We start from the raw sequence: 13087 nt of genomic DNA on the forward strand, positions 1-13087 counted from the left end.
TAAAGTAATAAATTATTTCTGAAGAAATATGTCAACTTTTACTGTAAGGCTAAAGAGAACAGAGAAAACTGCACTGAACTATTAGATGGTAATGAAACACCTTGACATCTGAACCACTTTATGATACTCTTATATCTTCAGGCTGACATATAAAAGAAAAATAATACCAATATTAAGCAGTATAAAAGTAGAGAGTACTACTGACATTTTGACATGAGAAAGCTTAAGGTGATATACAGACACTCAGTGCCAAAGGATTACCTGATAACCACAAACTCAGCTGAGCCAAAAGTCTGGTGAGGTGGAGGTGAATTTCCCCTAGCAGGTGAGGTGCAGTAATGGAAGGAAAGAGGACTATTTCCATTTCAGAAACAGGAATTTCTGCAGCAGGAAAGTTGCTCACAGACTATTGAGCTGTACAGTCATGACACTTTCCGGGTAATCACTTTTCATCAGTTTAAGCCCTTCTTATACTTGTGAATATTTCAGCAATATTCACAACAGTATTTAGGTTGCAAAATTTGCAGGGGTGAGTATTTTAAACTACTTATTGATTCTTTTTTCACCAAAACTGTGTCTCCATTTTCCCACAATATTATAAGCTCACTATTCTCTGGTTTTCACTTGTGATGGGTAAGTCTTTGCATTCTTTCTAATTATTGATTAGAGAGAAATCTTTTAAAACACCTTGGTAGGAAATAATGGATAGCAAGTACTATTTGTAAAAAACCAGATTATTTATAAACAACAAAGCTACGTCCATGAGGAATACTCTACTGATTGTGATGAGCATTTAAAACCCCACTACTTCAAAAAGACAGGTGGATTACAACCATAATTGTACAAGGCAGTTCATTGGAATTCAAGGGTTCATAAAAGTTCCTTTCTGTAGTTTTTGGTGTAATACTGGCATGAACTTGAACATAATATGGGATGGAAGTAGTCAAAACAGATTAGATTTTATATTGGGTAATAGCAAAAAAGAGTTTAGCCTGAATTACCTGGCATTAACAAACAAAACTCAGAGCTATTTAACATAAATGTGCAGCAATTCTATTACACACATTACATGGTATTTGTCAGTAAATGATCTTTGAAGATTAGCAGCTAGGGAACTTAACAATCAGATGCATTAAATTCAGCTGTCAAATAATATAGTGACTCACAAGAACTAAGAACAAATTCAGCAGATAAAAACCCCAAGTAATTCCAGTTCAGTACATATGTGAGAAAGAGCAGACTTCTGCCCATTATGATTATGATTATGATTCTGATCTCAAGTACAAATCTGAAAAACAAGTGAAAGTACTTTACAGAGCTCCTGGATAAAATCACAGGAGGCTGAGAGGAAGGAAAATTAAAGTACTCTATTATTTTCCCCCTCTTTGTTCTTTCTCTGTCTTAAAATATAGTAGAAGTGCCCCAGGCCTTTGAGCATCCTGTCAATTATCCTGAAATTTAACTAAACCAAACAGTGCTATCAGTTCATGCTTTACTACCAGGTAGCTCTATGCATCTGTCTGCATGTTATTCCTCTGACCACCCTTCAAAGGGAAGCTAACAAAAGCAGGTGGTGGATGGGGGGCAGGAGGCAACATCCCAAACTCTTCACAGAGCATACACTGCAAACCCACCTCTTTCAATTCTGTCACACTCGAGCTCCAGGTTGCAACCTAGGCTCTCCTAGGTATTGCATATAAAGATATCCTAGGACATACTTGGCCCAGGCTACTTCAAATTTATCTCACTATGCTAGTTCAGGAGAGCTTTACTGAAGCAGACTCATGTGGATTTACCCCTAGCTGCTTGAAGATAGAGAATAATAATGGAATTCATAATTAGAAAAATGCCAGTTTCATTACTTCTGACCTCCATATCTCAGTTCCAGATAAAAGAACAACTGCTCCATACTCTCAGATGAAAAACCATTTAGATCAAGGCTCGGCAAGAAGCCTTGGACAAACCTGATATATCTATTTAGAGCCATGACAGAGAAGAGCAATTTATCAACATCAGTAAATCCTGATGAATGCCAAGACACACAAGCCTCCTAAATCAAATGAGGGCTTCAACCAGGTTTTGTCTAATAATTGGTTGCTGAAAGCTGAATGCGAGGTAGGACATAATTAATTGGATTCTCACTCCTCACAGCATAGCATAGCCCTAGAGTGCAGGCTGTGAAGGTTTAGGATGTCAAGCAGGAATAGGAAATTAACTTGCAGAAGATATAGGAATGGAATTCTCACCTTCTCCAGCAGGTAAGATCACATGGGACTTAATTTATTTTTTTTACTGACTTCTCCAAGCCCCAAAACTTGTTTTGAAATTGAGGGACTCTGCACTCCATTTGCTAATCCTGACTGTCCATTTTAGCCCAAATACCATGAAATTTTTATATATAATTGGCAGACATGAGAAAACAGTATTTGGTTTAGGTACTGTATGATAATTAATTCCACCATAACAAGGTACTGATCTAGAGACTAAAGGGCTAAGAAACAATTTGGGGCTTATTAAATGAATTGATGCACGAATTGATGCACTGTTTTGTGAAACAAATCAAATCCAGCTCTGCCAGGGAACAAATGTCATTTTCCATAACCATGGATATGTGTAATGTTGGGCGAGTCATTTACACTTTCTTTCTGTTCCTTTTTCTTAAATGGGAATACCAGTGCCTGACTGCAATGGATTTATGGATACTGTATTTGTTAAAGACTATGACTGTGCTGTAATAGTGGACCTATGTAAGTATCTTTCAAGTAGAACAGTGACACTTTTATTTCTCTCACATTTAATGAATGTACAGAGCATGTGGATGAACCGGCAGGACCTGTGGCATCCAGCAGATAGCAGGAATAAGTGATGGAGGGAGAGCCATCTTTGCCTTCCTGATGTATCCTTGGGACACAGATAATAGGAGAAAAGAAAATGCTGGGGTCTGCACCTGAAGTGTTTGGGTTTTGCCACCAAGATAAAATAAATTACACAGAAATACACACACACGCATATATCTAGGGGAAGAATTCAGAGAAATAAGTGAGCTTGCTTTCTCTTATATCAGTTTCTTCTGTACAGAGGGAAATGGAATCCTGAGAAACTCAATTTCCTTTAATTTGCCAGAAGATAGCTTTGCCTGAGAAACAAGATTTCAAGCTAGAAGGCAGACCAGCTCTAATATTCACCCACCAGTAATCCCTTGTAAGGATTATACATTTTAAAAAGAGAAAGGTGTGTGTTCTGTGATGATCCTTTCACATTTCAGCATTTTTCATGTCTGTTCTGTCAAAAACTACTGCTTCATTGAGAACATAGTCCTCCTGTAAGTGTGTAGGTGACTAAGATTGTTGATGCTTTTCAAAACCCACTAGTAAAAATCCCCAAATCTCAGAAAAACTAAATCCCAGGCATCCAAGGCAATGATAGCCAAGATGAAGCTTATGTAGCCTAGCTGCCTAAAATGGAGGGCTTCCTGTTGTAAGATTGCTAGTCTCATTCTTGAATGCAGTCATCTTAGGGGGAAAAAAAAGAGGTGATGCACAGGCAGTACAGTCAAACCTTAATGAATGTTGAATTTCCACTGACTTGTGCCAGCATGTTTCTTGTGCCAGAAAAATGGCAGAAGATGATGTACAACACAATTAGTGCCTAGACAGTAGAAGAAAAGAGAGATTAAAAGAAAAGAGAGATTAAAAGAAAATTTAGGGAAAGAGTAACCTGTTTCTTATTCTGTGCACAAGAAAAGCCCATGGAACCTGGGTCCTGTAGCCACATAAAAAGTCACTCAAAATCCATGTATCATTGGCTGCTACTGACATTTCTGCAGCCAGAGTCTGTGTTGTGAAAGGCTAGACACTGACATCCTGCCATCATGGCCTAAGTGAAACTTGGGGTGAGTCTGACCCCTCTGAATGCGGAATTCCCCAAAAATTGTTTGGAGCTCAGCACAGTGGCTTCCCCTCCACATTACCCTTTCCTGGGTCCAGTCACCTGTATGAGGCAAAAATGGACACTTCATAGGTCGAGTGAAACCCTGTTGAAAGGGATGAATCTAACAACTGCTCTTTGTTCAAGTTCATAGTAAGGAGCTGCACAAGGAGCCTCATACCGAAACACTGCCACATGTTGCCACTCTAAACAAACATGTGCCCTGTGAGATCCCACTCAGGAATTTGAACTATCTGGGTGGAGGGCTTATATAGGTGGAGTTTCTGTGAATATTCTTGTGGATGTGTGTGTGTGGGATAGAGAGAAAGAAAAAGGCAGAGGGAAAGAGAAAGGCATGGGGAGGAAGCAGGAAAAGAGCACAGAGGATATGTTAACTTTCTTTTCTCTTTTTTTTTTAAGCAGATGTGAGCTTGCTTTGGTTGTGCTCCAAGCAGGCACAACTTCTTGTGCCCACGCTATCAGCAAAGGCTTAGTAGCTCAGGCTTACTAACCATGGCTACACTGTTTATGGTTTGGAGCTGACTCATACCCCTCCTGAGTAAAGGCTGACAACAGTGCAGTTAAAATCATGAGAGACCTGAAAAACAATTCCAGACACAGGAAGAATAAGCAAGTTGTGTCTCCTCAGAAAAGCATATAGGTCTTAGGCTTTCAGCGGGGCACAGTCCATAAAAGTTTAAATTAATCTTCGCACTGAGCCATGGGAATTCATCTTGCACTTCTTGTCCTTCAATCCAGTAATTTAGTTACATATACTTTCTGGCAATGCTTGTCTTAATTTTTAAACTGGAGAACACTCTTCAGTTATCTGCTCCATAAGTGAGTTAATCCTTATTTTTAACTGGTTTTGTTGACTTCAGCTTTCAGCCATGAGATTGTGTTTGTCTCATTTTTCTGTCCTCTGACATTTCATCCATATTGTGTGATGTTGGCTAAACCCAGCTGATGTGCATCAAATCAAACACTGATATACTCATAAAGAGAAAACCAAAAAGAAATCAATTATTTCAGGCCTCAAACTTGGATATGTCCAAGACTAAAATGAAAATCTGAAACAAATTTTTCAGCTTTCTTCTGAAGGTGTTATGTGAAGCATCTCAGTGACTCTATCACATCTGCACCAGCTGTAAAAGCAAAATTGTGATGTTTCTCTATCTCCCCAAGAAGAAAGAGGGAATATAGCCAGGAAGCCTAGTTTGCCTTAGAGTTATATCTGGGATCTGAGCTCTGCTTTGATAATTTCTGCATTTTATAAGAAACAGTCAGTAAAGAAAATTCAAGAAGAGTTCTTGGAGCAACAACTAAGAACCTAGATCTCCCCACTCCTGGGTAATGGATCTAAGGCTCTGAAGCCTAGAATCACATCTTCTTTTCCATTGGGAAGAATTCAAAGACTTTTTTCATTTTTCTGGTGCTGATAAATTACTGGCAATTGCAGCTCCAAGAGGTGGCAGATGTTCAGAAAACATATCTAAAAAACCACTGATTTTGTCAATCAGCTCCTATTCTAAAAAAGATATTTCTGCCACATGTCCTGAAGGCAGGAGACATCCCTCTTATAATGTTGAGTGCCTAAGTTCCAGAGCAGAGCTGGCATTACCATCAGCATTGGTTAGGTTCAGGCAAGCCAAAACCTTAGGGCATGCTGACTGTAATTCCAAGTGCTATGACTCCCCCCAAAAATTTCACAAATCCTGCAGAAGATAAAGGGACTGCAACTTTTAATGCTGTGATGTTCACTTTCAGATGTAGATGAAAGCTCTCAAGAAAGATACTAATTTCTCAGCTATGGTGGTTGTACTGCATTTATCCTGAGAATATGTATCATTTCAAGGGCAAACACTACAGGTCTTTTCATGTCTTGATATGTCTTATGAATGTGTCTGAACTCTACACTGCAGCAATCTTCTCCAAGGAGAAAAAGATAATAATTCTGTATCTTGTGCTTTGAAAATTTGAGTCTAAGTAATTCAGTGAGAGGTTTGGGGTGTCTTTTCCCCTTAGTTTTAATAAGGATAGTATTTCATTCTTCATATACATCTCTTGTCCATGTTTCACAGTGTAATGGTCAAACCTGGCAATGTTTTTAGTCAGTGGTGGAGAGCATGTCTATAGGTTCCCCACATAATAAGGAGAGTTACACTGTACTAACAAGCAGAGCTGACTGAAAGCTGGTTGCTTCCTGCTGAAGCATGAAGGATATGATGTGTGTTACACCATCATTCAGGCACACTGAGTCCACAACAGAGGTGTTACCTCTGCATTACAAGGTAACAGTGATAAGAACAAATTTCTTTTTCATAATTTAGCTGCATACACAGATGTAGATAAGGTATTTAAAGGAAAACAAAGAAGCAGACAAAGCTGCAGAGGTGGGCTTGAAGCTGTGACCCCATTAATTTCCTTTCTGGGACAAACTTCCAGTGAAGAAGCCAGAGAAACCTTAAATTAACCATGTAACTTTTTAGTATATATCTTATTCTCTATCTAAAGTACAATATGTACTTTAGATAGAGAATAAGATATATGCATATGCAACATATATTACACCAACATATTACAATACATGTAAGGTCATATATATTATTTTACATTTTCTATTACACATTAAACATTTTGTATAGATGTGCATATATATATATAATTGTATGTTTAAATATAAAAAAAAGTTATATCCTATTTTAAGGAAAGTTTTAAAGATAAATGGCACTCAGTACAGCTGAACAATCTCACCTCCCCTTCAAAGGCTTGTCTCTCTATGTCTCTGGCATTTACAGGTACTGTAGCCAAACACTGAGGCAGTTTGACTTTAGAAAGTGCAATGCTGAAGTGCTTTCAGAGGCCATTAGCATATTGCACTGTAGCAGTTTTGATTTCTTCTCACGAGGGTTAAGAAGAAATTCGAGTAGTCAGTACAGCTGGGCTCAGTTTACCAATTTCTTTACATGCTTTAACATCTTTGTTGGAAACTGCACTGTGAACCTTCAAAATCAATCATCACAATTTCTGCTGGCAATTAGGATTAAGGAAATTAAACCCAGGAGACACGCTAGTTGTACCTACAAAGCTGATCCCCATGGGGGTGATTGCTTCACCTACTAGAGTATGCCAGAAACATCTCTTAAGGCTTTACATCATCACCCTACTGGAAAAAAAACCAATTCTACAAAGTGGCAATATGATATATGTTGATATATGTTGTAGGTCTCTGCAATTTCCAGTTAGAAAGCTCTGACTTTAGCATTGCTACATCAGTAAAGCCCATACCAGGTACATTGCCTCAGCTGTGGGTACCTGTTTGTTAAACAAAAATGAACAAACACAAAGGGATTGTCAGTCAGCTCCAGATAACTCTCTTCTCACTAAAGTTCTCCAGAGTTTAAATAGTTTAGCATTTGGGGAATAGATGAAGCAATATGAATTTTCAGGAAGATTGTGTTCTCTTCAGTTCTGTTAATTTCAAGGCCTTTACAGAATTAATCAGGCAGGTTTGTAAACATTTTAAGTATCATTCATATTTTCAAATGGTTTATGTCTTTGCAATTGTCAGGGAAAAGATTTATTGAAGGGCTCAGCTTTGGTCTCATTTTGCTTCAATGAGAGGCAATGGTTTCAATGTTTTCAGCTGCAGCAGATAGTTGACATCACATCTTTGGGAAATCCCTCCAATGATGTCTCCTGGGTTTAAAGAGGATGTATGATGTAAAGTTTCGTGGGTTTGGGGGATGGTGAGGATTGTTTCAGTTCTGTTTGGTTTTATTTATTTCAGGGTGTTAGGAGCAACACATCACAGTAAAAGGATGGACTAATCATATTCTCATATCTGGTTTTAGTAGAAGGGATAATTATAAGATTAATTCAGGAAAAAAATGGTCTGCACAAAATGAAAAAACTAGAGAATGTGTGCAAGTATGCTGTAAAGAATAAAAGGTTTGTAAATACAGTCATATCTAACATGCCAAAATTTTTATAAAGATATCTTATTAGAATATACCATGCCTGCACACATATACAAGTTTTGTTGTTTAGGGCTTTTTAATAGTGATAAAATTTCACCAACAAATGCTTTTTCAGTACAATGACTGTATACTGTTAACTATACAAAACCAAGCATTCCTGTAGCAATGGTTTTCAATGGTGATTACATCAAAGCAAAGCAGCACTCTGGAATTTTTGGGTTTTTTTAAAATAAGTTTTTAGAAGCTGCAATTTATAAACTGCATAAAATTATCCATTATCTTTATTTTCTGGATTTCCTTAACTGTTCCTCATGTCGGTTAAATGCTATGACTAGACTTTGATAAATCAACAAACATAATTTATGACATAATTTATGTCTGGTTGATATGTTTACTTACAGGTTAATATGTTGACTTACTACATTATCTAGATGTTGATTTAGGATTTCCTGTTTAAATTACCCTATTTAGAGGCCTGATTTGACAACATTTCCATTGCATTGTCTTTTTCTTCCTGTCAGCTCAATTTATTGATATATTTATCATTAAATACACACAAAAACTGATAAGTACAGTTAGCCCAGGAAAACATGTGCAAGGAAAATGGAAATACTCAATTATTATATATTTACACTACTTCCTGGCTCAAAATAGCTAGTAAACTAACCTGTACATTCCTAGTGCAGCCTTACAAAGGATTGATTCATATCTAACATCTAACTGCAGATTCTTATCCAGAAGCAGATGCAGCCTCTGTGTAAATGAAAGACAAGAGAAGTTTGATTGCCTCAAACTCAGGAGCTCTGTGCCAGACCACTGCAGCCACAGTTTGTGTTCTTTTGCACTCTCACTACTTTTCTAGTTTGAGGCAGATGAACTGATTGCAGAGAAACTCTTAGCAAAGACTGAAGAAAGCTAGTAATAGGGGGTGCAGAGAAACTGCTTGTTTTGTTCAGCTGGTCCAGAATTCCAACAGCACATTAGCAGCATTGACTTGAGGTGTTCACAGTGACATTAAATGACAAGCTCAGAAACATTGTTACTGTGTTGTACCTGCATTTTGTCATTAGTCAAGGTGGACTCTTCACATTTTCAAATAATATGAACTTTAGACAGTGTCCACACCAAAAAAACCTCACATTTTAGCAATATAAATAAATGTATAAATACCACATTTAATGAATTTTTTTTTTAACTGTTAAATTTCAGATTATCTAATTTGGCTTTTTCTAGTAATAGTCCCTGAAGTTAAATTCTTACTGATTATTGACAGCAGGGTTTAATGCTGTGGGACAGAAACAGCTCACTACTTTGATTTTTTTCTCATTATATGTTAACAGCGGACCTATCACTAACCTAAACTTGTGTTAAAATTGATTAAAGTTTAAAAAAATCCCTTTCCCTTGTTTTTGTCAATCAGATGTAGTATTTCAGAGAATTGTGATGGAAATGCTTCTCTATACTATCAGAAAAATAATAATCTAGATTTATTAATCTCTTTCTTATATTTATGTGAGTTTTACAGTTTCAAAGGGTGATTCAGAATCTTAGCAGGATGAAGTATGTCTTATAGCCACCCAACTCTGTCCAAGAATGAAAGAGGATGCTAAGGGATGCTGAATTCCTGCATACACACAGGAGAGCTCTGGCTGTAGCTACGAGAACACTTAAGGAACCCTTAGCTGCTCATTACCACCCCCACCATGGATTTCCACCACCCAGGTTCTGCCAGTGTAACTTGTCTGGTTGCTCCCCAGCCTGTGTTGAAATGAGCCAGGCCCACTCACTTTCACTGACAGGTCTTTGCAGGTCCATTTCGGTTTGCCCAAACTGAAATAGAGAGTGACTTTTTGAAAGACTGGGCAAATGGAATTGAGGGTAGCAGTTTTCAGAGGATATTTATGGACAAGGGGGTGGAGGGGTCCCTCGACCTAGCAAAGCTGCCACTGAAATGGGGCACCACTGCAGGTGCCTTCCTGTCTGACAGTGAGAAGGCAGGACAAGTGCTGCAGTCCAAGTGCAGTCAGTTCCACCAGAAGTTAAATGAGATCTACTGCCCCAGCTACAGATTACCACCCCACCTCATTAACTGGAGCTTAGCATTTCCCCAAACCCCACACTGTATCTGTGATTGCTCTCAGCCCTGTCTTAAAGTGGTTTGATTAATTTAATAGCTCCAAATATTTGTGTTTCTAACCTAATCCACTTTGATAAGTAGCGAACTAGGGTGTGGCCACATAAATTGGTATATTGATAGACCTGAGAGGGAACTCTAATTTCACCTAGTTCAGTGGTAGATGGAGCAATGCCTGAGACCTTTGCTAAAGCCTTCTGAAGACAGTCATATCTACTTCTGCCTGCTTGATGTAAACCTCAATGTAAAAATCACTTCAGGGTGCTTCTCTTTTCTAGTTTTTTTAGCTACTTCATTCTAGAAGTGCTCAGACATGCTAAGAATAAATGTGGAAAGCAGTATATTCCAGGTAAGTTTCCTGCATTGATAAACCAAATATTGACATCACACTGGAAACATGAGTGTATATTTACAGAAAGGGCTGGCACAGAACTACAGAGAGAGTTCTGAAGATAGGACTACTGCAAGTAGAATTACTCAACAGAAGGTTTAAGATGATATAATCACTTCTCTGGAAATCTTGTGTAACTGAAGTCAGATTCTTCCCCTGTCCACAAAGATCAATTCAAGGTTCACTACTCTTAACACTACTTTATCTCAAATGATATCTTTCTTGGCCCAGCTTTTGTATGCATGGAAAAAAAAAGGTAAGACCTTAGACAAGGGAGAGAAAAAGCATTGTGCTAATGTTATTTGTCTCAACTTAGTGTCTGTGTCAGTATTTAGAATGCCTCATGGGTGGTGGTGTTGCTGAAGCTAAGACAAAGGCCTTTGCTCTTGCTTCAGCAAATCATGCAAAAAATGAGCTTGTATATAATAAGTAAGAAGTTGCCACATGGAATTATGCAATAGAATAAGAGAACTTGAATGGCAGACAGTTTCCTTATTTGACAATGGGCTAGACACCATGTGGTGAGCTTCTCACTTAACTTCCATATGCAGTTGACCAGCCAGGATGTGTTTCTACTGTAGTGCTACATTAAAGCTTAACAGACTTGTTAGTCACTGAACTCTGATTCTCTGATGAAATTTTATCTGAATGTAAGAAGACATTTACTGTGAGGGTGGTCAGACACTGGAACAGGTTGCAGTGGAGTATCCATCCTCAAAAATATCCAAAATCCAATTGGACACAGATCTAAGCAATCTGTGGTATCTGACCCTGCTTTCAACAGAGGGTTGGACTAGACAACCTGCAGAGGTCCCTTCCCACTTTAATCATTCTGTGACCTTAAAAGTTCTGTGAGTCTGTGATCTTAAACAACTCATAGGCTGATCATAACATGAAAGTGTCCCAAATAGTCCAAGTTCTCTGGTATATATGGCGTTAGTCCACTTCTACTCCAAACTTCATTGATCTGGTTCCTCTTAACTTGAATGAAAACCCTTTTACCAGATGCTCTGTTTCTGCAAATAATCAGGAGAAATTAATGGCAAAAAAATTAATTAGATTTCCAAATTTAACTGCCTTTCTAATATATGTGTGGAACTGATTACATGTTCTTTTATTAGCATAGTAGAAAATTTGGCATTGTTTTCTGTTTTGTAGTAGCTAGTAAATATCTGTTTTCTACTATTCCCCACAGTATTTGTGCAGAGGACTATTGAATGAAAGTTCAAGAGGTTTAGCTGTGGTTTTAGTGCTTTGAGATGTAGAGATGTCCCCAAAACAGTGGTAGAAGCAGCTTTGCTGAGTACTATCACATGTTCCAAAAGCTTGATAGCTTGAAAAACGTCATGATAGTACTGTAGAGTACTTGAACCCTTTTCTTATTTGAAGAAAAAACATAAAGCTGTCCTGAAATTTATTTTAAGTGGTTTATGGGAGTTTCTTCCTACCAATTGAACTACATGACAGGTTTCTTTTCAAAGGTAACAGTCATAAATTATTATTGCTTACAAATAACAACTCTGAAGTAACAGAAAATTCTACACAGCACCAGACATTGATAATGATAATAAAATAGTTACCAGACTTCAGAGTGCCTATGTTTGAAAGAGTGTAACAAGAAATGTGTTGAGACTGCTTAGTTTGTATATCCATAACCCCTTATCATCACCATTCAGAATTATTTGCCTACAGCCACATACTCATTTACAAGGAACTGATAGCAATAATGTCTCTTTTGACAGTTCCAAGGCTATCTATCACGGTGGCTCTGTAGTGCAAGTGGCATCCCTTGGACACAAAATGTGATGTAGGGCTACATTACTTTGATCTGTGTCCTTCCTAAATGTTCTTATGGAAAAGTGGTAGTGTGTTACAGTTGCATCCCCTAATTACTTATAAATAGAAACAGTTGTGAAGTCAAGCTATAAACCAATTTCTATGACAACCAAAAAATATGGACAAAACATGGCTTTTTTAGCATGGCCTGCATCTGTGGTACAGAAGTTTTCACCACATATTGGAAAAGAGCATTTTTGTCTTTTTTTTTCTGAAAACCTGCAGATCAGTGTTTCTCCTGTTAGTATCAGAGCTTTTCAGACAAGAGACATCTTTCAACACCAGTGGGTCAGGTATGATGGGAAAAGACAACAGCTGAAGAAAGAAGAAACTACCAGATAATTCCTGTGCCTTTTAATTGAAAGCTGTAGCAGCAGGTCAGGCAGCCTGAGCATAAATTCTGCTACAGAGAAAGTGCCACACAGACACAGTGAGATGAGTATATGGGTAGTGGAAAAACAACTTGCTGCTACTCTCATGTCTCAGGGAATTTCATCTACAAGCTGCCACTATCCAGAGACAGGACTTGCAGTCACAGAAAGCAAACAGAAAAAATCTGTATTGACACAGAAAATAGTGAGGGAGTGAAGAAAGAGAACTTCTTTCATCAGCAGAGAACTTGAGAGAACTTCTACTCATCAGCAACTTTCCTGAATGATTTCACCCTGAGGTGCAATGTTTCCATTGAACCTAAATTTGGTTCAATTGAGGAAAAAGGGCACCTGCAAAGAAGTTATTGGCTCTACCAGTTCTTTCTCTTGCTATCTCACTGCTAAAATGTTGCTTCTCCTTCACGCTGCTCATTAGTTGTAGATAACT

General features: G+C 38.0%; 1 long non-coding RNA gene across 1 annotated transcript in view; it reads right to left on the minus strand.

Moving 5' to 3' along the window:
• LOC146440093 (uncharacterized) overlaps positions 1-13087 on the minus strand; it is a 28052-nt gene that overhangs the window by 14831 nt on the left and 134 nt on the right. The window lies entirely within an intron of this gene.

The sequence above is a fragment of the Lichenostomus cassidix genome, chromosome 3 (genome assembly GCF_008360975.1).
Source record: "Lichenostomus cassidix isolate B80296 chromosome 3, HeHo_3.0, whole genome shotgun sequence".
Lineage (NCBI taxonomy): Eukaryota > Metazoa > Chordata > Aves > Passeriformes > Meliphagidae > Lichenostomus > Lichenostomus cassidix.